Source organism: Herpailurus yagouaroundi, unplaced genomic scaffold (genome assembly GCF_014898765.1).
Source record: "Herpailurus yagouaroundi ecotype Mexico unplaced genomic scaffold, PumYag 198, whole genome shotgun sequence".
NCBI lineage: Eukaryota > Metazoa > Chordata > Mammalia > Carnivora > Felidae > Herpailurus > Herpailurus yagouaroundi.
Window position 1 is genome coordinate 15,731,890 of NW_024412429.1, and position 25,463 is coordinate 15,757,352.

General features: G+C 39.3%; 1 protein-coding gene across 1 annotated transcript in view; it reads right to left on the reverse strand.

The window, feature by feature from the left end:
• Positions 1–25,463, reverse strand: part of ESR1 (estrogen receptor 1) — a 393,295-nt gene that overhangs the window by 339,883 nt on the left and 27,949 nt on the right. The gene's annotated exons all lie outside the window — the stretch shown is intronic.

Consider the following 25,463-nt stretch of genomic DNA (forward strand, 5'->3'; position numbering starts at 1 on the left):
AAAATAAAATAAAATAAAATAAAATAAAATAAAATAAAATAAAATAAGCTTAAGGACTGGATCCTGGGGAGCTCCAACTTTGAGAGATTGGGTAAATAAAATAATAACCAGCAGAGGAGACTGAGGAGAGGAAAGAAAGCCAGGAGAGCACGGAGTATGTTGGAAACCGAGTGAAGGGGTGTCTCAAGATGAAGGGAGTGATCAACTGGGTCACATGTGGCTGACAGGTCAAATAAGATAAGGACTGAAAACTGACATTGGGTTTAGCAGTTATCCCAAGTCAGGTCAATGAGAACTGACTGGGGCTAAAAATGGCTGCCAGCCTGAGCAAAAGAAACTGATCAAGATTTTGGCTAAATATTAGATCTCCGAGGGGGAAACTTTATGGTACTCAGTTGCCCTTTATTTCATAAACATTACTTTAGAAAAAGAGATAATTGTTGTTCTCTCCAATGACATACTTAACAGGAACACTTCTTAGCTAATAACAAAAGGTTTAACCTCATGGGAGGTACAGACACTTTCTGCTTTCTAGATTTAGGGAATTACAGGTGATTTTTCTTTATTAAAAATAAACTTTTCGCCTTTTTCAAATCATACCTGGAATGCCAAAATGTATATTTCTGTTGACTATCTTGCTGTAACTTTCTGTCTTCTATTTTCACTCTTTCCTGCTAATTCTGAAGACTTAATGTTTGTGTGAACATTTCAGATGTCTCCCCCCCACCCCCCTCCCCGTCTCATCCCCTTGCAATCTCAGACTCCTCTCCAGTGACTCACTCTCCACTAACCCATCGATCTGATCTCATCATGAAGTTCTACTGGTTGCCACAGCGGCAGATTTGATTTCACTGACAGAGGTGACAGATTCTAAGAACGTACCAGCAAAAAGCAAAGTAAGCAACAGCAAATGTGGGTAGGGAAAAAAGAGAGAAGCAGGAGGAGGAGGACCTAATTGTGTGTTTCCATTATTTTCCACATAAACAGGATAAACCAGGAACTGCAGGATTTAGAAATTCCATGTGAATAAAGTTTAGCCAAACTTTTACCTGAATAAATGCATATGCCCAGTAAATACTACAGCAATAATCTATGCACTTCAACTGATGATCCTGGTTGGGGACCAGTCTATTCAAATTTAATAAAATAACCAATTTCAAGAATAGCTTCATATTTGCATAATTTTTCCAAGCTGGTTTATGCATATAGAAATTGCAGAGTTCTCAGGGCACCCGGGTGGCTCAGTCACTTAAGCAAGTGACTGACTCTGGATTTTGGCTCTGGTCATGATCTCACGGTTCATGGGATTGAGCCCTGCGTCAGGCTCTGCACTGACAGTGCAGAGCCTTCCTTGGATTCTCTATCTCTCTCTGTCCCTCCCATGCTCATGCTTTCTTTCTTTCTTTCACTCTCTCTCTCTCTCAAAATAAATAGATGAACTTAAAAAAATTTGCTGAGTTCTTAAAAATTGGCAGTACAAACCAAAACACTGACAGTGTATAGGATCTTCACAATCTTAACTTTAAAGCACATCAACAGTTGAAGGTGCCAATTACTATTCATTACATTACAGTGAATCTCAGTATATGATCAGCAAATAAAAGCTACTGTATGTTCTACATCAGATTTGATTCTTTTGGTGTTCTTGGCACTTTTAAAAGAATTATGACTGAGAATTTTTTTAAAGGTACAGTGGCAATGAATTATTTTCTCAGTCTATTAGTCTTACTAGAAACTTGTACCTTCAGAAAATGCCTAACTCAACAGATGTCTTTCTTCTACTGTATCTTTTAAAATAGAAAAAGCAGGAAAGTGCAAGGAAGGACATTATACTACCCAGAACTCTCAGAGATGCTTTCAGAGTGTAAACATTTTCAGGACAAAGGTATCAAATAATCAAGGGAAAATGCTGGAAAGAACCTTTAAAATAATATATGTTGAAAATAACATTTTAATAGTATACAGGAGTCCTTTCTATTACAGTGAATTTGAAATCTTGAAAAGAAGTTGAACATTTTTTCTATGTCTTCGAAATTTGGAACTGTTGTTTTTATCATCCTGGTGAACGATTTTGCAGAAAATGATGGAAACATACACAAGGAACCAGTGTCCATACTGTAAATTTCTAAGAAAACAACGGCAATATTCATATGAAAATGGAATTCAAAATTTGGAAATAAACTGTGAGAAAACAGCATTTTTAAATAATACGGTTTTTAAATTGCCACTGACTGCACACTTCCCTCTATATTCTAAATCAATATTAACAATACATTTCAGAGTGTTTCCATTTGGCCATTGCTCATTTTCTTTATTCTCCCAGGGTATAAGATTTTTGCTATTTAACAACAACAACAAAAAAGGCTGCATTAAGATTCAGCCTCCAAAGAGGCTGAATGCCTAGTAACTGCAGGTGCATGGCACTTACTGCTAATTGGACGTGGCTGCTTTTAGCAAATCTGGTAGCTGCTAAAAGCTACTGGTGCTGTAGTGCTGCCTCACCAACCCCACAGGGCATACGTACCCCTCTCCTCTTCCAAAGTTACACATGCGCAAAACTTGCCTACCATAATGTAGAGCCAACTCTTTCGCTTAAATGCATAAAGACAGAAATCTTAAAGAGCCACCTACAAGGTCACTATAAGAAACAGGGGATCTCCTATTGCACATTAAATATTCCCAATAAAATATTGCTTCAGTAGAGTTTCTTCCTATTATATGTTGTTTCAAGTCCCCTATCTGGTAGAGTGGGCTACAAAATGAATTGCATTCTTTTTTTTTAATTTTTTAATGTTTATTTTAGACAGAGAGAGACAGAGTGTGAGTGGGGTAGGGTAGAGAAAGAGGGAGTCACAGAATCTGAAGTAGGCTACAGGCTCTGAGGTGTCTGCACAGAGCCCGATGCGGTGCTCAAACCCACGAACTGTGAGATCATGACCTGAGCCGAAGTTGGACACTTAACCGATTGAGCCACGCAGGTGCCCCAAAATGAATTGCATTCTTAATTATCTTCTCTCCAGTGTGCCATACCAACTGGCCAGTGGACTGTAGTTTGGGGAAAGATCGTGCACTAAATTCTATCTGTATCTCATATCATCATTTGTCTTTATGTAGGATGTTTGTTCTGAGAAAACTAAAAACATTTTGTTTAAATTGGACCACATTTTACCGGCTAAGTAAAACTTACCATGTAAGTCTTCTAGTTTGAATATTACCTCTTTCCACTTTTTTTCTCTAAATTTGCAGCTTACATACAGAGAAAGACAGATACCATATGTTTTCACTTTTATGTGGATCCTGAGAAACTTAACAGATACCCATGGGGGAGGGGAAGGAAAAAAAAGGAAAAAAAAAGAAAAAAAAAAAGAGGTTAGAGTGGGAGAGAGCCAAAGCATAAGAGACTCTTAAAAACTGAGAACAAACTGAGGGTTGATGGGGGGTGGGAGGGAGGGGAGGGTGGGTGACGGGTATTGAGGAGGGCACCTTTTGGGATGAGCACTGGGTGTTGTATGGAAACCAATTTGACAATAAATTTCATATATTGAAAAAATAAAAAATAAATAAATAAAAATTTGCAGCTTACATACATTCTACCAATACTCTCCAACAATAATGCCAAAACACTTTCAAAGTCCAACAAAAATGTCCTTTGTACATCATCATTTCTATTCATATTCCAAGACTCTTTGTGTCTTATTGTTTGCATTAGATCCCTTCTAGGAGGGTAAGTGGAGTTATTGCAAAGAAGTTACTGAGGACAAGTGAAGAGAGAAAAATCCAGAAGTAGTAACTTGAACTCTCAAATGTCCAAGGAATGAATTTCCCAGCTGTACAACTATTGACCAAATACATGTAAATATTAGGTCATCATATGCTCCCTCCTGTTTCATAGCTGGGACCCCACAGATCGTGACCCACGGGGAATCTCAGTGGAGATCCTTCCCTAAAGAAGTTAATATTACCCATTTCCAGCAAATTTGTTCACAGTCATGACAACTCAGGGTCATCCAAGATTGAATCCATTAATGATGACGCCTGGAAGATTATCATGCTTCCTTAAAGATCTAAACGGTCTACCAAGTGCTGCTTTAAGTGTCTGAAGACTAAGACAAGACCATTCATACTATTTAGATTTCAGTTCCTTAAGACTGTCTGCTTTTACTGCGGTTCACATAAAAGCAATTTTGTTTTCTCTGTTTGGGTCAGTTCCAGGTTTCTCCTCAAATAAATCTGGGTTCCTGGAACAAAAGCTTATAGAGACAGGATGAATAGTCTGAACTCTGACCTTTCCAGTTGAAAGAACATGATTTTTTTTTTTAATCAGAGTCATAAAATTAGACCTGATTTCTAGAACAAAGTTTGGCAATGACTTCTCCAATCCTGTATCTTCAGAAATTGTACATTTGATGCCCAAATACAAAACCCACCTGAAAGGTCTTGTTTTAGGGTTAGCATTCCAAAGGAAAAAAACTACTACGACTCCAAGAAAATCAGAGGATTGTTTCTCACTCTCAAAACTTGGAAAACCTGACAAAATTATACTTGGTCACTTGAAAGAAAAGATTTTCATTGGAAACCTGAGAAATATTCTTCATCAGAGATATCCTTCTGCTGGTTCTAAAAGAAAGATGGCAAAATATCCCTTTTAAAATACCTAGAAATAAGGCAATCCCTACCTAGAACACTGAACACTTTTTGCTCATCAGTGTCATTAGGGAGCATTGACCCAAACCTGGGAAGAAGGTGGGGAGAAGAAACCAAACAGCATTTCTCCTCCTCGCGCACTGTCCCACTAAATATGCTCTACAGGGGCGCCTGGGTGGCGCAGTCGGTTAAGCGTCCGACTTCAGCCAGGTCACGATCTCGTGGTCCGTGGGTTCGAGCCCCGCGTCAAGCTCTGGGCTGATGGCTCAGAGCCTGGAGCCTGTTTCCGATCCTGTGTCTCCCTCTCTCTCTGCCCCTCCCCGGTTCATGCTCTGTCTCTCTCTGTCCCCAAAATAAATAAACGTTGAAAAAAAAAATTTTTTTTTTTTAAATAAATATGCTCTACAGATCACTAGCCATCAACTGTCCACCAGAGTCCTAACTGCCACAGCTTAGAACTACAAAATCATCAAACTACTCGATGACCAGGATTGGCTACACGGGTAACTGTGGCTCTCTGGAAAACTTCTGCTGTAGGAAAAATACACTCATAAATGCACACACACCCCACAATTTAATTCCCAATAAAGGCGGATATAAAGAATCATAGCCATGTTTTTCATGGAGAGTTTTGAATATAGAAAACCATGATTCTGCATTTAAAAATGAGGCGTGAAGAAATAGCCTCAGTAGGTATTAGTTGACATAACACAATCAAACATATCTTAAAAAAAATTTGTTTTAACGTTTATTTATTTTTGAGACAGAGACAGAGCATGAATGGGGGAGGGTCAGAGAGAAGGAGACACAGAATCTGAAGTAGGCTCCAGGCTCCGAGCTGTCAGCACAGAGCCTGATGCGGGGCTCAAACTCATGGACTGCAAGATCATGACCTGAGCCAAAGTCGGCCGCTTAACCAACTGAGCCACCCAGACACCCCTAACAACCAAACATATCTTAAGGGTCATTTCTGGATGGCACCAATTCATACCCATCTCTCCCTCCCTCATTCCTTTTATATGTAAGCATGTATTTCACAACCTGGCATTTTACATAAATCCTGTTACATAGCATTTGTTATATGATCCTGTGAATCACATTTATAATATCACCATAAGATTTTACATAGAATAATCTTGTTGATGAGTCATGTGGGGTCTCTGTGACTTGTTATGCTATGAGACCACAGGCTCTGTGTCGACAAGGAACTGTTTAAGCACCATATAAATCTGTTAGTTATAACTTGATTTGAAGTCAGGGGACTAGGCAATGTGGCACAAATGTTTTCCATCTAAAAGAATTAAAAATTAAAAATAAATGTGGTACATAAGGGGTTAGATTTCAATTACATGGGAAATTATATGTAAATAATCTTGAATACATGACATATGACTCTAATTTTTAAATGCAGTTAATTTTTATTGTCCACAATGGAAGTAATTAAGGTAAAATAATAATAATTAGTCTTCTTCCATATTTTAAACAAAACGATTCTAATGCTTGGTTCAGAGTTTTCTGCAACATGGTTTTCAAGTCATGAGCTCATTACGACAGTGCTACTGGAGAGATATAAAATATAGTGTGTGCTAATACTCTTTTCTCCCAGAGCGTCAAAACATCACAGTGGCACAGTAGCTGCCCCTCTCTCTGCCTCCCAGACTGTGGAGCCTAGATCCAACCTCCCCTTCCTCCAGGTGAATATGGAGGCATGGGGTCACCAAGCTAGGGTTTATTTTCCCAGCCTGCCTTGCAACCAGAAGTCGCTTGCCAGTGGATCTTGAGAAGCAGTGTGAACAACTTCTAAGTTTCTTGTTCAAAATAGCACACTGTCCATAACCATTCTTTCCTCTTTTCCACAAGCTTGTTTCATCCCTTCCCAAAAGCAATCCCCCAAGTATCTGGGGTCCTTTTTTAAAAAACAGTAGTTTAGCCTGTGGCCTAATAACACACAGCTTACATATAATTGTACCTGCCTCTGTTTCATATCCTTTAGGAGGACTGGCCTATATGTGTCTCCCTTAGTAGACCATATATTTCTTGGAAGCAATATGTGTTTCTCACCGTCCTTCCACTCTCTAGACTGAAAGTTCTGCCTGGCATATAGTAATAGCTGAATAAATGTCAACTGAATAGATAAACGGACCAGTACACTGTTTCATCTAGCATGGGTTTAACTAACTATTAAGGTAAATTTAGACTCTTCTCTATGCCTGAATTTATTTCAGAAATTTGAAAGCTTAACCATATTATCTGGGGTTCAACTTCAATACGTTTGGAAGGCTTAACTTCAAACTTTATAACAATATACATTTAATTCACTATCGTAGGTCAAATTCACCTTTATTTTTTTTTTAATTTTTTTTTTCAACGTTTATTTATTTTTGGGACAGAGAGAGACAGAGCATGAACGGGGGAGGGGCAGAGAGAGAGGGAGACACAGAATCAGAAACAGGCTCCAGGCTCTGAGCCATCAGCCCAGAGCCCGACGCGGGGCTCGAACTCCCGGACCGCGAGATCGTGACCTGGCTGAAGTCGGACGCTTAACCGACTGCGCCACCCAGGCGCCCCTAAATTCACCTTTATTAAGCTATTTTTCGCCTACCACATTGGCCACAGTGGGAAAATCTGATGGCGCTTAAGGTATATTTGATATGGTATTATGTAAAGTAATGCCTACTCTGGGGGATATTCCTTCATGCTTTATTTTTAACATAGAGTCATGGGTTTCAAATGTTGGAGAGACCATGGGCCGACAGGCACTCTCATCCCCTATGGGTAGGAACATAAAGCAGCATCATTTACTTTTTGTGAGTTTCTTCACAAATGTACTCAAAGACAACTGCACAAGGATGCTGAGGGGAGCATTACTGTAACAGCAAAATACTGGAAACAATGCAGACGCCCATCAATAGAAAAGTTGTTTCTATGAATTGTTTATATCCTCAAAAAGGAATACTCTGCTGAGAGTAAGAACATTGAGGTAGATCAATACATTCTTCTACAGAAATTGCTCTAAAATAGATTATTAAGTGAAAAAGAATAATACAAAAGGACATACTCCCGGATATGTTCTTTTCAAATGATATATCTAAGGATATATAGTATATGCACAGGCCACTTTGGAGGACTACAGAAAACATTACAACTCTGGGAGGTAGGCTGGTGGACCTGGACAGTATTTTCTGTACTATTTACATTTTACTTTTACTCTATACCACTTTTTTAAGTTTGAAAATAAGCATTTCACCCCTTCTTACCAGTTGCAATGGCTAAAATCAAAAAAGCAGACAATAACAAGTGCTAGCCAGGCTGTGGAGAAATTGGAACCCTCATACAGTGGGGACACAAAATTGCGCAAGTACCTGGAAGCTCCTCAAAATGCTAAGCATAGAGTTACCATATGAGTCAGCAATTCCGTTCCTAAGTATATATCCGGGAGAATCAAAACCACGTCCACACAAAAACATGTACGCAAACACTCATAGCAGCACTAGTCAGAAGAGGCAAAAAGTGGAAACCCAAATGCCCATCAACTGATGAATGGAAAAACAAAACGGGGTCTATCCCTACAACAGAGTCATAACTTGGCAATAAAAAGCATAAAACCCTGGCACCTGCTACAACATGGATGACCCTGGAAAATATTATGTTAAGTGAAAAAGCCAGACACAGAAAGCCAGATATTATACCGTTCCCATTCATGTAAAATATGCAGAATAGGTCTCCATAGAAACATAAAGAAGTTGAAAATGTTCAGAAACCAGATTATGGTATTAGTTGCATAATACTGTGAATACACTAAAAACTCCTGAACTTTATATAGTTTAAATGGGTGAATTTTATGTTATATGCAACATATCTCAATAAGGCTGTTAAAAATGGTTTTTAAAGTACTGTCACATACATTATCTCATTCAATCGTTGTATTTGTCCTGAGGAAAAACGGCTGTGAAGAGCAGATAACATACGACAAAACACAGAAAAGAAAAACAGCAATTACTTTAAAATCAAAGAATGTCTACAGTCATGAAGAGTGGGCATTTCCTGCTCAGAAATATTTCTATATTACAAGAAAAAATTTTCTAGGGGTTTGCCTCCCACAGCCCATCTGCCTATTTAGTGATTCATTCATTAAAGACTCTCACAATTACCCAGAAAATATTTGTGATGCACTCACTGAATCTCTAGGTGTTCCCTGTACATTCACAATTTAAGAGCTTTTGGGGTACAAAATGTTCAATCCATCATTCTTTCAACTTACACACTACTAATTGACTAAAAGGAAAGGGATTTTAGAACTTCGGTTAGTCCAGATTTTTAGAACCATTCAGAAAGAAGAAAATTCTGTTTTTTGCAGATGATAACAACATTGATGCCCGGGATGATTCAAGGAATGTAGAACAATCTAAGAATTTGCGGCTGGTGCTAGAAAATCAATAGCAAAATCTTATATAGCACATCCTCCCTAATAGTCATTGTTCTAGAAAGTTACATATACTAATTTATCTAAATGCCATAGCAACCCATTACTAACTGTAGTTTACAGATGAGAATGTGAGGCTCTGAGTAGCTTGTCCAGTGTCTCACAGCTAACAGGTGGCAGAGACTGGTTTGGTACCGAACACCGATTCTGGAATCCCTGCCCTTGATCTATTCTACCCGCTCCTTATTGAAATCCCAGTTTGACATGGAAAAGAGACAATGTATTATTTTTTCTCTAATAATATTTTTAATGAAAATAAAACTTAAAATCAAATGCATATAGTCACCCTGATTTTACCTTCCATCTACCTTCGTCTTCCTCAACCGGATTCACTCATATTGCATTTAGCACTTCACTTTCAACCACCAAGGCAAATGTAATCACGGCCATGTTATCTGTGAGCTAGAAGGCTTGAATAAGTATCTGTGCTCTGTATTTTGATGGAAAATAAATTTGAAATATTAAAAGCATACCTCTGAGGTTAAAGTACATAGGGTATGTTATAAAAACACAAAAATTATTGAAATCCCTTCTAGTTTTTACAGGAACAGTTTTAAATAATCATCCTCTTTATGCACTATGTCTAAAAATGATTGGCTCCTCACAATTCTACAGAGACGAAGGTGGACTTAAATAGACAAAATATTGAGATATTGGGGTTGCATACTTCTTTAAAAAGGAGAGAGAATGGAACTCCTTGTTCCTTTTTCATTAAGATGAGATATTTGTCCATGAATTGCAAAATGTCTTCTTGGAGTAACATAGAGCTAGTCAATAGCCCAGTGGTAACAAAAGTAATTTACCTGCTTATATTTTAAGGTCCAAAGGTTTGGTTAACTTTAGCACTTGCACTGTTTGAAAAAGAAAGCATAGGCAGGTGGCATTCACATAGTAACTTGTCCATAGGTACCCTAATGCGGTATGTCTTAAAAGAAGCAAAATATAGAGATAAAATGTCTAAAAAACAATGAAAAGCCTAAATCAAGAAATAGGAGTCACTGGTTGAGAATCATTTGATTATTTGGTGAGTTTCAGAAATTGCTAACTGTGAGCCCAGAGAATCCAGAGGAAAATATATTGCCTTCATTTTAATGATCCATTGAGTTGGTTCCAAATGTTCAACCTAAAGAAATAGAAAGCTATTTTCTTTGATAGTCATCTTGGTATATGCAATCCTTACAAATGTATAAAGGTGAAAAAGTGTGGTTTGACAGTTTCCTATAGGGAACATACCTCTTAAAGCTATAAAGACACTGGCGGCACACAGCTAACACTAGAGACAAAAACGTAACTTATTACGCTTCCTTTAAGATCAACTGGAGAATTAATAACTCTCCTTGCACAGCGTTGGTGGCATTATAAAATGATGTGACCACTATGTAAAACATGGAATTTCCTCAAAAAATTAAGAATATAACCATCATATGATCTAGCAATCCCATTGCTGCCTATATTCCCAGAAGCACTGAGGTAGCAGCACTCTCTTGTTTATTGCAGCGTCATTCACAACAGCCAAGAGGTGGAAGCAACTTACGTGAACACAGCCAAATGAATAGTGCATCAATGTACACTCAGATATCCTCCTATCTCCCTTCTGTGTTCCCAATCAGCCCGTGAGGTCTGAAGGAAGGAAATCAGGACTTGCATTTCTTCATATCTGTAGTACCCAACACAGTCATTCACACGTTCATTCAAAACTATTGGTTGTGGGGCGCCCGGGTGGCTCTGTCGGTTGAGCGTCTGACTTTGGCTCAGGTCATGATCTCGCGGTTTGTGAGTTCGAGCCCCGCATCGGGCTCTGGGCTGACAGCTCGAGCCTGGAGCCTGCTTCCGATTCTGTGTCTCCCTCTCTCTCCGCCCCTCCCCCGCTTGTGCTCTGTCTCTTTCTGTCTCTCAAAAAAAATAAATAAAATGTAAAAAAAAAAATTAAAAAACAAAACAAAACAAAAAAACTATTGGTTGAATCCTTCTATATCCTCAGTCCCATTTAGGTATAACAACCATCATTGTACAAAATATGCTTCTTCACCAAATGAATGCGTGGTGAACTTGATTATAATGATTCTGTTAAACTGGATTCAACACAGTATAATAAAAGCTTAAATAGCACTTATTATATGGCCTAAACTGTTCTCAGCATCATTATAAGTTGCAAGAGAAAAAACTGAGGCACAGAGAAGTTAAGCCAGTTACCCAAGATTACACAGTTAAGGACTGGCGAGGCCAAGATATGAACATCAGCAGGCTCGTTCCAGAGTCTGCACTCGTGACTACTCTACTGTGTTTGTTCCACAGGAATACTCTGCTAAGCTTAAGGGAAAATGATATTAATAATACCCTGCACTTATCCTGTATGAGCTCAGGGGTTAGCAGGGAAGAGAGAGTTATAATCTGAAATGGTAAGTGCTGTAACACAGAAATAGCCAGAGAAGCACAGAGGAGGATTCAATTAATTTTATTCTAAAATACATGGCTTCATGATGAGAAACATTTAAGGTCAGCCTTGGAGGAGAGGGAGAAACATAAAGGAGCCAGGAGGAAAGAGAGGAAGGAGAGAAGAAGTAGGAAGAAGAGACAGGGGAGAAGAGAAGGAAATGGTGATGAGACTGGAAGAATTGCCACCAGGGATAGAAGAAGAATGGAAAATCAGCATCGTTGGGGACTGCTGGGGAGCAGCTGTGAGCACCAGACCCACGTCTCAGGCCCCAGTCAGAGGTGGAGCAATTTTCTCCCCAGGAGGAGCCCGGCTGCCAGTGGCAGGAGCCCTACCGCTGCCTCCATCAGCCCTGAGGAAGCCACAGGTGGTCATGGGGAGTAGAAATGGCGCAAAGCCTGCTGCTGAGGCATCGGTGGTCCTTGGGCCACACTCACCCACCTGAAGAATGCAACATCTGCCCTGAAATTCCTTAAATAAAAGCCTAGGGTTTAAGGGGAAGAGGTCGAAATGCCAAACAAATGAATAAAGAGAAATTTTCAGAGTGAACCACATTCTGAATAATTGGCCATGAGATTCAAAAAAGTGTCAACCCAGACACAGACATGCATGCCAGAAACAAGTTCTTGAAATAGTCTTAGTTTAAACATAAAGAGAGAGAGGGAGAGAGAAGGACAAAATACTTACAAAAAAAAACAAAAAACAAAAAAACAAAAACGAAGGAAGCTCCAAGAAAATGTGGAAAATGTTTGTGGAGAATAACAAGAGAGGCTCAAGACAGAGGTAGAGGCCAAGGTGCGAGCCATTTTTTCAGCTACAGATTCCACAGTGGACTAAGGACCTGGCAAGCAGCTCGAATACCAGTCCATTCATAAGTAGCAGAAAAAGGCAAAGATCTTCAGAGAACCTTGGTTGCAACATGCATAGGAGATAGAAGGATTCTTGTGATAATATAGCCATAAATCTCAACTGATCGGTTAATCCTCAGTGACAAAACCGTGTGCGGTCCTGATCTTAAGGAGGTCAGTGCTTTTCACACAGTAGATTCTCACTAAACATTTGTGGATGGAGAATGGACAAAAATGGATGGAAGGAGGGATGAAGGGAAAGAGGGAGAAAGGGAGGGAAGAGACAGCAATGAGGACCATACAGGAGATGATCGCGGGTAGATTGCTAAGAGATAAAACTAAAAGATAAGAAGGAAAAAACTTCTGCTGAAGAAGTTGAAGTATGATGCCTATGTATTAGGAAAGAAGTTCAAAATCAACTCGGAGTTTGAACAACAGGGTGAATAAAACAATGTAATCAATGGCATGGCCTTATTTTGGAAATGGGATCAAAGAGGTTTGGAGTTACATCCCATAGGAACTTCTTGTCACTTGAGAGTAGACATTCCTTTTACATTCCTGAAACCACTGTTTTTTCACTTTGTTTGATAATATGCAGTCAAAACTGGACTTGGCATTCCCTCATGTTCATGAGAAGAAAGAAAGGAAGGAAGGAAGGAAGGAAGGAAGGAAGGAAGGAAGGAAGGAAGGAAGACAAGCTATACTGAACATAAACAGAAGATATCTGGTGTTAGTAAAATTCTAGAAAGAAAGCCATGCTGGGGCACCTGGGTGGCTCAGTGGGTTGAGCGTCCGACTTCAGCTCAGGTCATGATCTCACCGTTTGCGAGTTCGAGTCCCACATCGGGTTCTGTGCTGATAGCTCAGAGCCTGGAACCTGCTTCAGATTCTGTGTCTCCCTCTCTCTCTGCCCCTCCCCTGCTCACGCGCTCTCTCTCTCTCTCTCTCTCTCTCTCTCTCTCTCTCAAAAATAAACATTAAAAATTAAAAAAAGAAAAAGAAAGCCATGCCATGGTTTTAGACCTTTATCTTCAGTATCTGGAATAATAAATAAAATCTGATTGGCTTCAGCTCAGGACTACAAAATATAACAACATCAATACCCACTACGTTGGATAACACCTACATGCCAGGGACTTTGCTACATTGCTTTTCATGCCTTCGCTCATTTTGCCCTCACGGCAATTCTGTGAGGTAGGTACTAGTATTACTGTCCCTGTTTTAAAAGTTAGATATCTAACAATTACCAAGATTACCAAGCAGAAAGATTAAGAAAGCTGACCCTGAGTTACCTCGCTCAAGCCAAAATGGTCCCTCATCTTATGAATAAGATAAAGTATAAAATATTAGAAGACACTCAGGATAGAAAAAACTCTACCAATAGCTCACATTCCATGATGTGAAACATGGCAGCAAGCATCCTGCTGCCTTCAGTCACTAGGCAACACCTGCTGAGCCCTGAAAGCAGGCCCAATATTCCAAGCGAACAGAAGCAGGAATGGAGGTAAACAAGGTCTCAACATTGTCCCAGTACCTCCTTTAGTGGACACATCACCACCACCATCTCCCAAGTCAATATAAAGCTAATCAGTCATTTCATCTTAACCAACTTCAATTCAGACTCAAGCCCACTATGACCACAGACATGGAATTTCAGTTTTATGCTCATTAGAAATAATTTTATAAATGAGGCATACATAAAATCAAACTAATCCATAAGAGACAAAAGCCTTCCAACTATAAGTTCTCATGGACTCATTGTAACTTATGATATTGCTTTTCTGGAATATGTGAAACTGGAAGGATGTCACTTAGAAACCATTTGAGAAATGTTATATTCAAAACTGTTGAGTCTCACATCCATTATGATGGCTTCTATCAAAAACCCAGAAAATACTGTAGCGCCTGGGTGGCTCAGTCGGTTAAGCGTCCGCCTTCGGCTCAGGTCACGATCTTGTGGTTCACGGGTTCGAGCCCCCTGTGCTGACAGCTCAGAGCCTGGAGCCTGTTTCAGATTCTGTGTCTCCCTATCTCCCTGCCCCTCCCCTGCTCGCTCGCTCGTTCTCTCTCTCTCAAAAATAAATAAACATTAAAAAATTAAAAATTAGGGGCACCTGGGTGGCTCAGTTGGTTGCGTATCTGACTTCGGCTCAGATTATGATCTCACAGCTCGTGATTTCAAGCCCCACGTCAGGTTCTGTGCTGACAGCTCAGAGCCTGGAGCCTGCTTAAGATTCTGTTTCCCTCTCTCTCTCTACCCCACCTCCACTCATGCTCTGTCTCTCTCTGTCCCAAAAATAAATAAACATTTAAAAAAATGTTTTTTAATTAGAAAAACAGAAAATATCAAGTGTTGTCCAGTTGGTGAAGAAATCAAAATTCTAAGTGACTGTCAGTGGGATTGTAAGATGGTGGTACAACCAATATGGAAGACAGTCCGGAGATTCCTCCAAAACTTAAAAATAAAATTACCATGGGAACCAGTAATTCCATTTCTGTGTGTGTATCCAAAGGACTTTAAAGCAATGCCTCAAAGAGGTATTTGCACCACCATGTGCATAACAGCATTATTCACCCTAGCCAAGAGGTGGAAGCCACCCAAATATCCATCAACAGGTGACTGGATAAACTGGTGTGACATATACACATAATGGAATATTACGTGGCCTTAACATGAAGGAAATCCTGTCACGTGCCGCCCCGAAAGGCATTATGCCAAATGAAATAAGCTAATCACAAAATGACAGCTCCCATATGATTCCACTTATACAACATATCCAAAGTAGTCAAATCCATAAAAAAGAAAGTAGAATGCTGCTTGCCAGGCACTGAATGGAGAGGGGAAATGGTAAGCTGTTCCATGAGTTTCAGTTTTGTGAGATGAAAAGTTCCAGGGATGTGTTGCACAACAACGTGCATGTACTTAAAAATAGTGAACCGTATGCTTCAAAATGGCTAAGACAGCAAAGGCACGCACACACATCACCGGAAGGTAAAGCTTCCATACTGTTTGGGGTTGTTTTTTGTTTTGTTTTGTTTTGTTTTGTTTTGTTTTGTTTTGTAACATTGTCTTAGAGATTGTAAGGAATACATCTAAACTATGAATTGCTGGAGGTCAAGGAGGAATAAAAAAGGAAAAAAATATTTTTAAAAATTGAATGACTGTCCATAGAAGAGAAAACAAATCTGTTTTGTGTTTATTAGGAAGCCAAAGCTAGACAGAAGAGTCAAGGAGTTGGGTTAAGGTTTATTCAGTAAAAGGCTTTCGGAAAACCAGACCTGGCCAACAGAATGGGTTTTAAGTTAGTAAGCTCCTGGTCACAGATTCATTCAAGCAAAGGAAGACCTGTATCTATCAGCATTTGTTACATGGGATTTTTCCCTGACTGGAAAGTTTTCGTCCATTAACTCTAAGATCTTTCTAGTCCAAATCCCATGATTCTATGTCAAAAGAATTCAAGTAAACAGAGACAGTGGTAACCTTTGATCATCCAGGAAAATCATTCACAAACCAAACCAAAAAGATTGACAGTTTTCGTTACATAAAAAATCTTCTCCATATCCACACCAAAACAAACCAAACAAAAACTACTACCGCAAACAAGATTAAAAAGCCAGCAATGAAATACAAAATAAAATTTGCATTCATTTAACACAAACGGCCTGGTAACCTCACTGCACAACAGTTTTACAAATCACCAATGATAACAAAAAAAATTAAATCCACAATTTTTAAAAAGACTCAAAAAACACTGACGGGAAATCACAAAAGAAGAACGCCCATAGCCAATAAATAAATGTTCATATTTGCAACCATTTCCTTCTAACGCAATGGTATGCAGATATTGGGGCACCTGGGTGGCTCAGTCGGCTAAGCGTCCAACTCCTGATTTAGGCTCAGGTCATGATCTCACAGTCGTGGAATAGAGCCCCACATTGGACTCCACTCTGAGCGTGGAAACTGGTTAAGATTTTCTCTCTCCCTTTTTCTCAGCCCTTCCCCCACTCATGCATGCTCTCGCTCTCTCTCTCAAAATAAATAAATAAACATTTTTTTAAAAAATAGTATGCCGATATTAAAATAAGATAGTTCTTTCTTTACTGATACGTAATAATCTACGAGATATGTCGAGAAGTGAAAAAAGCAAGGAGCCAAACAAGATGTACAGCATGCTTCTGTTTGTGAAAGAAAAATAAGCACACGTGTGTGCACACATGCATGCACATGCGTAGACACACACGTGTTTGTTCACCTGCATCCTTGCATGTATATGAATAATTATTTTAGGAAGACCACTAGAAAAAATGGTAACATCCAGTGGTTGCCTTCTAAGAGTTACTGATGGATGTCTGGGAAGCAGGTATTGGAGGTACATATAATTTTCACTGTATAATATTTTGTTTCTTTAACATTTTGAACCATGTATACTTATTCAAGGCATAAATAAATAAATAAATTTTTGTTAATTTTCGTACCTCTTGCAAATCAAAAAGATGCACATTGAACTGAGAATTTTTTTCTTTTATTCTGTCTTTTTAATAAAAATAGTAGGAAGAATAATAACCCAGAGGCATCCAGTATCCAGGCAAATAGGCACTCTTGTCCACTGCTAGCACTCATGTAACTTGAGACAATCCTTCTGGAGGACAACTGGCAAGATAAATGAAGGACTTAAAGTGTGTACACCCTTGGGGCGCCTGGATGGCATCTGACTTTGGCTCAGGTCATGATCTTGCTGTTTGTGTGTTCGAGTCCTGCATCAGGCTCTGTGCTGACAGCTCAGAGCCTGAAGCCTGCCTCAGATTCTGTGTCTCCCTCTCTCTCTGCCCCTCCCTCTCTCTCTGCCCCTTCCCCACTCGTGCTCTGTCTCTCTCTCTCTCTCTCTCTCTCTCAAAAAATGAATAAACATTAAAAAAAATTTTTTTTTAATGTGCATATCCTCTGCCTTGGCCTCAATCATTCAGATCCTAGGAATCTGTCTTTAGGAAATAACCAAACACATGTCTAAAACTAAGGTGGCATGACATTTATTACAGATTTAGAAACAACACAAATGCCTTTTAATAAGAAATTTAATTTTGTAAATCATGTACTTCTACATACAGTAGAGCTTTATGCAGCCAAAAAATTATGGTGAAGAAGAATAATGGGACAAGACAAAGTACAACACTCCAAAATAATATGTGCAAATGAACTATCATTTTGTTTTGTAAAAGTTTATATGCACACGAAAATTCAGAAAATGCAGGTAACTAAGTTCGCTTCCCCAGCTCTACTGAGATGTAATTGACATCTAACATTGTGTAAGTTGAAAGTGTACAATGGGATGATTTCATACAGGTATACGTAGCTAAGTTTTAATTGTTTCCTTTAACAGGTATTGTTGAATGGTGGGGAGATGAGAACTTTTTCTCTTGCTTTCCCCATGTTCTTGCACTTCTCTGCATTAAATGCAGTACAATTGTTAGGAGGATGGGCTTAGAAGTCAGGCTGCTGGGATTCAAAAGCCTATGCTGCTACTTGCTACTTTGTGCAAGTTACACAACCCTTCTGTGCCTCCATTACTATGCTTCACTTTCCCATCTATGAAATGGGGTAATAATACTTACTACCTCAAAGGGCTCCTGTGAGTTCAAGGGGTTAATAGAAGCATACCACTTAGGAGAGTACCTAGAATATAGCATCTACTCGTGTTGCTGTTTCTTTTAGAATTAGGTGGGAAATCTTTCAAAAACTCAAGTTTATGATCTAGGATAATTTCAACTTTTACTTTATATCATGTTGCCAAGAATAAAAAAATGTGTAAGTTTTAGAGAACAATGAATGAAAACATATATTTAATAGAGGAATCTTGCAGTGGAATGACTGCTATTAATTTGGCCTTTCAAATTAAAGAGGTTTAAAGAGCCTTTATATTATTCACGCCCTTAAACAAAATCAAACAAACAAGCTGAGGTGAGGCTTCTGCAATGGGATCTCCTAAGAGAGAACCTTCTCATTTGGACACCCAATCACAGATTCACAAGCAAGGTATGTTTTTCTATTTAACTGGTGGGAGAGCAGGCTCAAAAAACAAAAACAAAAAAGAAAATGCTCTAGGGATGTTCTATAAGTGAAAAGAAACAACAAAAAACTTTTACCAACCTGTGGGAGACCGTGATCAGGACAATCCTACTTAAATGAGAAATCTGTTGCTAGGATTCCAATGTCTCAAAAATCTGCAGGACAACAGGGGACTGATGAAGTAGACTTGGCAAAAAGAATCACAGCCCATGAGGATCACGACAATACATTATGCTAAGAAACCCAGTTCAGGACTATGAAAAAACCTGCAGATGTTTTATTAGCTATCATCTATCCCCCAAATAACACAATCATGAAAGACAAGGCTTTTGTCTGGTGAAGGAATGGCCAAAGTATATAATTTGCTCACAGCCTGCTTTTTAAATGTTTTATTTTAGTCAAGGTTTAAATGGTCCAATGGCCCATTAGAACCCGGAATTCATTCCGGTTTACACTTTCTTTGTTTCTTTTGGAGCTTGGCTTTGCCTCTGTATAGAAAGCAGCAAGCTGCCCAAAAGTGCAACAACAATTCTTGAACCTTCTGGCCCAGGTTGTAAGGCCCCCACCCCAGGGGATCAGGAGTGATGAACTGGGTCAGGTGCCAGGAAGCAGCAAGCTGCAGTTCCTTTGAAGTTTTCCTAAATTAACTTTGTTATAGCAGCTGAGGTGGTCACAACTTGGCATTTGAAGGCATTGGGACCGTCTCCAAAGGCAGCTCAAGGGGAAATGCCCTACGGTGACCCTTGGAATCTCAGCTGCCACTCTGGTCTTGGCAAATCATGAAGATGGAATTAACACTGGATTATGTCTACTTCTTTTTCTGCATCTCCCTTATACATAATAACCCCTCACAACCCCGTGCAAGCAGTCAGGCTTCTTACGTGGCCAGCTGGCTGTCCAAGGAAGGCCAGGGAAATGCTTCATTATTTCAACACAAGTTTGTCTTTCCTAAAGTATCCCTATGCTCCAAAATAACTTCTCAGTTCTACAGCCATTTAAAATTCCCATTCCTGCACTGATAGGAGCTGGTGTGCTACGAGCAAAACAATCTGATTCAGGGGCGCCTGGGTGGCGCAGTCGGTTAAGCGTCCGACTTCAGCCAGGTCACGATCTCGTGGTCTGTGAGTTCGAGCCCCACGTCAGGCTCTGGGCTGATGGCTCAGAGCCTGGAGCCTGTTTCCGATTCTGTGTCTCCCTCTCTCTCTGCCCCTCCCCCGTTCATGCTCTGTCTCTCTCTGTCCCAAAAATAAATAAACGTTGAAAAAAAAAATTTTTTAAAAACAATCTGATTCAAAAGCTTCATGCTAAGTTGGAAATTAAGTAAACGGTCTCTGTTTTAAAATGGGAGGGATAACCCAATTATCCCAAATGAATATATAATAAAGAGAATGTGTAGAAGAAAATAATTATGTAAGGGGGAGGCATCCAGCAGAGGACAGAGGTATCCTTGTGACTCCAAGAAAACCAGGATGGACATGCCATCACTTGGTGGAGACAGCTACACATGACCTGAGCATTCTAGAATATAATATGAAGAAGAGAGAAATCCTAACACATGGGAGAGCAAAACTTATCATGTCATTGTTTTGGGGTTTTTTTCACCTACTCAGTTCCTTTTGTCTTAATTAATTTAGCATGTAATGGACAGTGGTTAAGGGAAAAGATTCAGAACCCAGTGAAGAGGGTCTCAAATCCCCATTCTACCACTTCCTAAATGCAAGGTCTTTGAACTATAAAATGGGGATAATGTGAGCCTCATTAAACAATTATTAGAATTAAATCTAACTATGTGAAGTGTGCCTGACACATGAATGTGCCTAAGATGTGGGAGATGATGATGATGACGATGACAGTGATGATGACAATAATTAACAGTTATAGGGCACCTGCTATGTGTAGTCCCAGGTGCTGGAAACGGCATATATTTCTCATCACAGGTAACATAAAATTAAGCAGAAGAGACAGACATGCACTGAGTATTTATACTATGTGATGGTGCCATACATTTGATTTGGGTTCAAGGCGCAGGATAATGTGATGGCCAATGACATGGGTTCTTGAGTTGGACTGCCTGGTCCAAATCTTGGCTCCACTCCTTGAAAACCATGTTATTTGGAACAAGTCACTTAGCCCCTTAATGCCTCAGTTTCCTCAACTATAAAACGGGGATGTAAGAGAACTTATCTCATTGGGTTGTTACGAAGACTGAAGGAATCAGTACATGTAAAGTACCTAGAACAGTGCACAGGCTATGGCAAGTGCTCCACACCTGAATGTTACTTGTTATATACATCCCATATAATCACATATACACAGACAAAATCAAGGAAACCCTATATGAAAATCCTGAAAGTAAAAATTATTTTTAATTTTTATCGAAGAAATAACCATGGTTTCTTACTCATAACCAGAATGACTTCAATTAGCAAATACAAGCAAGTTCTTAGTGCTTTGGAATTATATTGTCAAGACTATGAAATCTTGATCCTATTCCAACAGAAAGAAATCATACACAATCTATGACAACAATATACCAATTACTTTTTTAATTTAATGACTCATACTTTTTTTACAATATAAATTAACTGCCCTGATAAGGCTACTACCCTATGAACTTGAGCTGGCTATTTATGGAAGCAATTTAATAATTGAAATAAAAATGTAAGCCTGGAAGAAAAGAAGCATAGCTTTATAAAATCTTATTTAAAAAGTTACTTATTATACCTTGAAGAAACTTACATTTTCAGATTTTATCTTTCTTAAAAAAAAGAAAACTGTGAACAGACTTTCAGAGTAAACTGCAGCAGTGAATAACGGGGATGTAATATATAAGGTGGAGAGGGCAGTTCTGGGCATCTTCTGTCCCTCCTTATAACTCCACATACCCGGTTTGTTTCATACCTTCCATTCACAGTGGGCCCATTTAATTACGACATGCAATTTCTTTTTCCGATCAGTGGGAAACAGAATTTCCTACTAATGTAGGTACCTGCTGCAGTCTATCAAGACATAACCAGAGATTTAACCTCTATCTGGTTCTTGCAACTGCATAATGAAAGTGGCGATGCAGACACCTTCTTTTGTCTCCCTAATGAGGGAAGGAGGAGGATTATGAAGGTTAGTAGAACTCAAAGGCCCTGCAACTTAATCTCACTGTGATTCCCTGGCTATTATTCCATGAGGTCAGGATGAAATTTAATCAGTATTCCGTTACAGGCAAGCCATGGCCGAGCCATGGGATTGGTGTAAACTCTTAGAGAATTTTATAGAAGTCTTGTACAAAAACTCATGCGGGGCGGGTTGGGGGAAGCTCCTGGGTGGCTCAGTCAGTTGCGTGTCCACCTCTTGATTTCAGCTCAGGTCATGATCTCATTGTTCGTGGGTTGGAGCCCCACGTCAGACTCCATGCTAACTGTGCGGAGCCTGCTTGGGATTGTCTCTCTCCCTCTCTCTCTGCCCCTCTCCTGCTCACACAAACTCTCTCAAAATTAAAAATTAAAAAAAAAAAACTTATGTGGGGAGCAAGCATTGGCAAGAAGTCACAGAGACCAGTGATGTCTCAAACCTCTTCCCATGTGGCTTCCCTGTGCTAGGCCTCCCCGTGGACCCTACAAGCAGCTCTTCCATTGTCCACACTGCTCTAGGTGCCTGGCCAGCCAAGCCCAATCCTTCTAAGGACTTAAATTGTAAAACCTTTTTTCAAAAACCACATATGCACCCACGTTTCTGGCTGCTAACCAATTGCTTACGAGCAGAGGAAAAAGGCACAAGGAACAAGTGTACCCCTCACCCTTGGGTGACTCAGCAGGTGACTTTCTGGAGAAAAGAGGCAAGTAAAATGTCTTTTATGATTCTTTTTATACAAAGATTCTTCTCACTGCAGTTTGGCTAGACAGAGAAAATTGAATCTATTTAATTTAATGACCTATTAAAAATTGTGTGAGCATGGTCTCGGAGATAAAAGGACAAATCAGGATGAGCGTCTCACCAGGGAACACTTGTAGGGATGCCTGCAGTGCTATGCTTTATGCTTTTGACCATCACATCATCACATGTCCGTGAAACACAGGTAACCTATTTCCTCTTGGTGATGTCAAGTCATTCAATATGAAATATTGCTTCCTCGAACCTATTGGACCTGAGAGAACTCCAAACTGGAAGTGATTAATAGTGAAGAAGACACATATTTGTTTGTTAATGACTCATGCAGCGAGGCCAAAGCTAGATCAAAAAAAAAAAAAAAAAAAAAGGAAAGAACTTCCAAAAAGAAAGTAGTGGCAAAGTCAAACGAGACAGGTGAGACGCAGGTGTCTGTTGGCCATGGGACTTGAACAAGCAAAACCTGAGCCCCTCTGAGAAGGAGCAACACTTAAAGATAGGTCAGTGGTAGAAAATGGAAGGCTGGCTCAGACCAAAAGAAGAAGGTTAGAGACGGCAGGACCTAGGAATGGGCCAGACCCAGGCAACAAGGCCAGGTTGGGAGTTCCCATCAAGAATCATGGGTACACAGAGTTTGAGATGAGGCGGGGGGAAGTACGCAGGATGCAGGGTAGAGCCAGAGATGGACACATCAGGGTTTTAAAGGCCGCAGGAAGGGAAACCCCAGTGAGTGCACTAGGGACCCAGATGCCTGGCTCCGGCCTTAGGAAAAAGAAGAAGGGCAAGACAGGAGCCTCAGAAATTCTCAGATTGGTGTGTATAAAAACTGGACCTAGGAACGAGGCGGAGCCTTACAGCAGACACCAAGAAGGAATTAGCTACCGGGTCTAAGGTATAATTCAGAGCAAGGATAGCTACAAGATGCGTGTGATGCTGAGTCACAGAAGGAATGACCCCAAACTCTCTTAATTCCCCTTTGACACTTTCAACCTTGACACCGATGACTCTGAACCTTGGACAAGTTACTTAACCTCTCTGATCCTTGGTTTCCCCATCTATAAATAGGTAATAGAACCTATCCCATAGACCTGGGGAGAAGTTTAAATAAAACAATGTGGGCAAACCGTATCAGCATGGCATCTAGCACATGGCAGATCAAATATTCTTACTTTCCTTGACACTACTAGTCTTTCCACTTTATTCCCACTAAACTCTAAGTTTCTTAAAGACAAGTCCAAGCCTTATTCATTCCCCTGCGTATCTTGCCTAGTTCTGCCCCAATGCCAGGGACACATAGGCCCGTATCTTCCATGGTTATCCAAGCGGCAGCAAATGGACAGTGAAAGGATGGTCCAGTGGTGGTGGAATATAAAAGTGATTGTCTATCCCGGAAGACCTAGCCTCGCCTTACTCACTGGAAATCAAACAAATACACGCTTACGTCTACATGCCTTTTTAGCATCACCTTTCTGGAAAAGTCCTGTATTTTAGTACTGGGTGTATGCGTCTCAAACTACATCTATGTCCATAAAAAGCCAGAACTCCAGAGTGGGGAAGCACTTTTTCTGTCTTTCTCTATGGGGTTTTCAAGGCAGGATCACACTGCCCCAGAGCACCAGCAGCCATTTCTTGGGGGCCGGTAGGGGAGTAAGGGAGGTGCTTCTGGGATGAGGGATAGGTTTTTTATCTTGATTACAGAGATGCTTTTTTAAGTATAAATATATATGTCAAAACTTACCAAATTGTACAGTTTCAATATGCACGGTTTGTTGTGTGTCAATGATACCTCAATAAAGCTGTTGTAAAAATTTAAAGGTTGGAAGTCATCGAAAAGTCCAGATATTATAAATTAGTTTTGAAAATTATTCAGGGCTTTGGATCAAGTCAACACATCAAACAACTACTCAGTGTTTTCTGCTGATGAAAATTTTTCTGGTAAGTAAATTTAAAGATTTTTCAGTATTCAGTTGAACTTTCTATTTATAGACTGTCAGATGAGATTTTTTTTCTAATCATAATAAACAATAATAGTAGCTGGAATTAAATCACTCACTATTGTCTGGAATGACCTATACATTTTAATGTGTTGTGCCATTTAGTCCTCAGTACAAACCTATGAGGGAAACAGAACATCATCCTGATTTACAGAGAAGAGCCCTTAGAACTAAGATCACAAACCAAGTAAGATGTGAAACTGGCATTTCGAACAAGCAATCCGAGTCCAGAACTTATGCTTTTAGTCACAAAGCTATGCTGCCTCCTGATTTGACCTTGAGGGAAATCCTTCTTCCACTGAAGACTGCTAATCAAGGGACTCTGTCTTCCCCTGTCCTAAGTCCTATTTTTTTCTGAGTTTGATTCGTCAACTTTCAGAAAATAAAATATTTCACAGTCAAGTTGGATGTAGTTCAGAAAGGAAAAATTCATTTAAAAATCAACTAATGTAATTCATCATATTCCTCATATTAACAGAGTACAGGATAATATTCATATGATCACTCAATAGATACAGAAAAAACATTTGATAAAATGCATTTTAATTAATAACATATTAATATTATAACAATAAATTAGTTCATTAAATTTTATATTAACTAATGACCTTAAAATTAACTGTAACCCTACTTTAACCTGATTTTTTTTAAGTATCTACAAACACCTGTAGATAAACATCATTCTTAATGATAAAATGTTAAAAGCTGTCCCTCTGAGATCAGAAATGAAAAAAGAATGCCCACCATCACCTTCTATTCACATTATTTTTAAAGGTCATAGTCTGTGCAATAAGGCAAGAAAAAAAGACTAAAGTTATAATGTCAGTAAAAAGAAAGTAAAACATCACTAGTCATACATGCTATGATTGAACAGTTGGAAAATTCAGAAGAATCTATGGACAAAATTATTATAATTAATAAGCTAAATTAGCAAATTTGCTGGACAAAAGGACAATATGCAAAAATCTATTGTATTTCTATGTAGCATCAACAGAAATTAAAATATTTTTTAAAATATCTTTGACTATAACAAAGGTATCAACTCTCTAGGAACAATTGGAATAAAAGATTTGTAAGTCTTCTACCCAGGAAATTATTCAACTTGTAAAAAAATAAA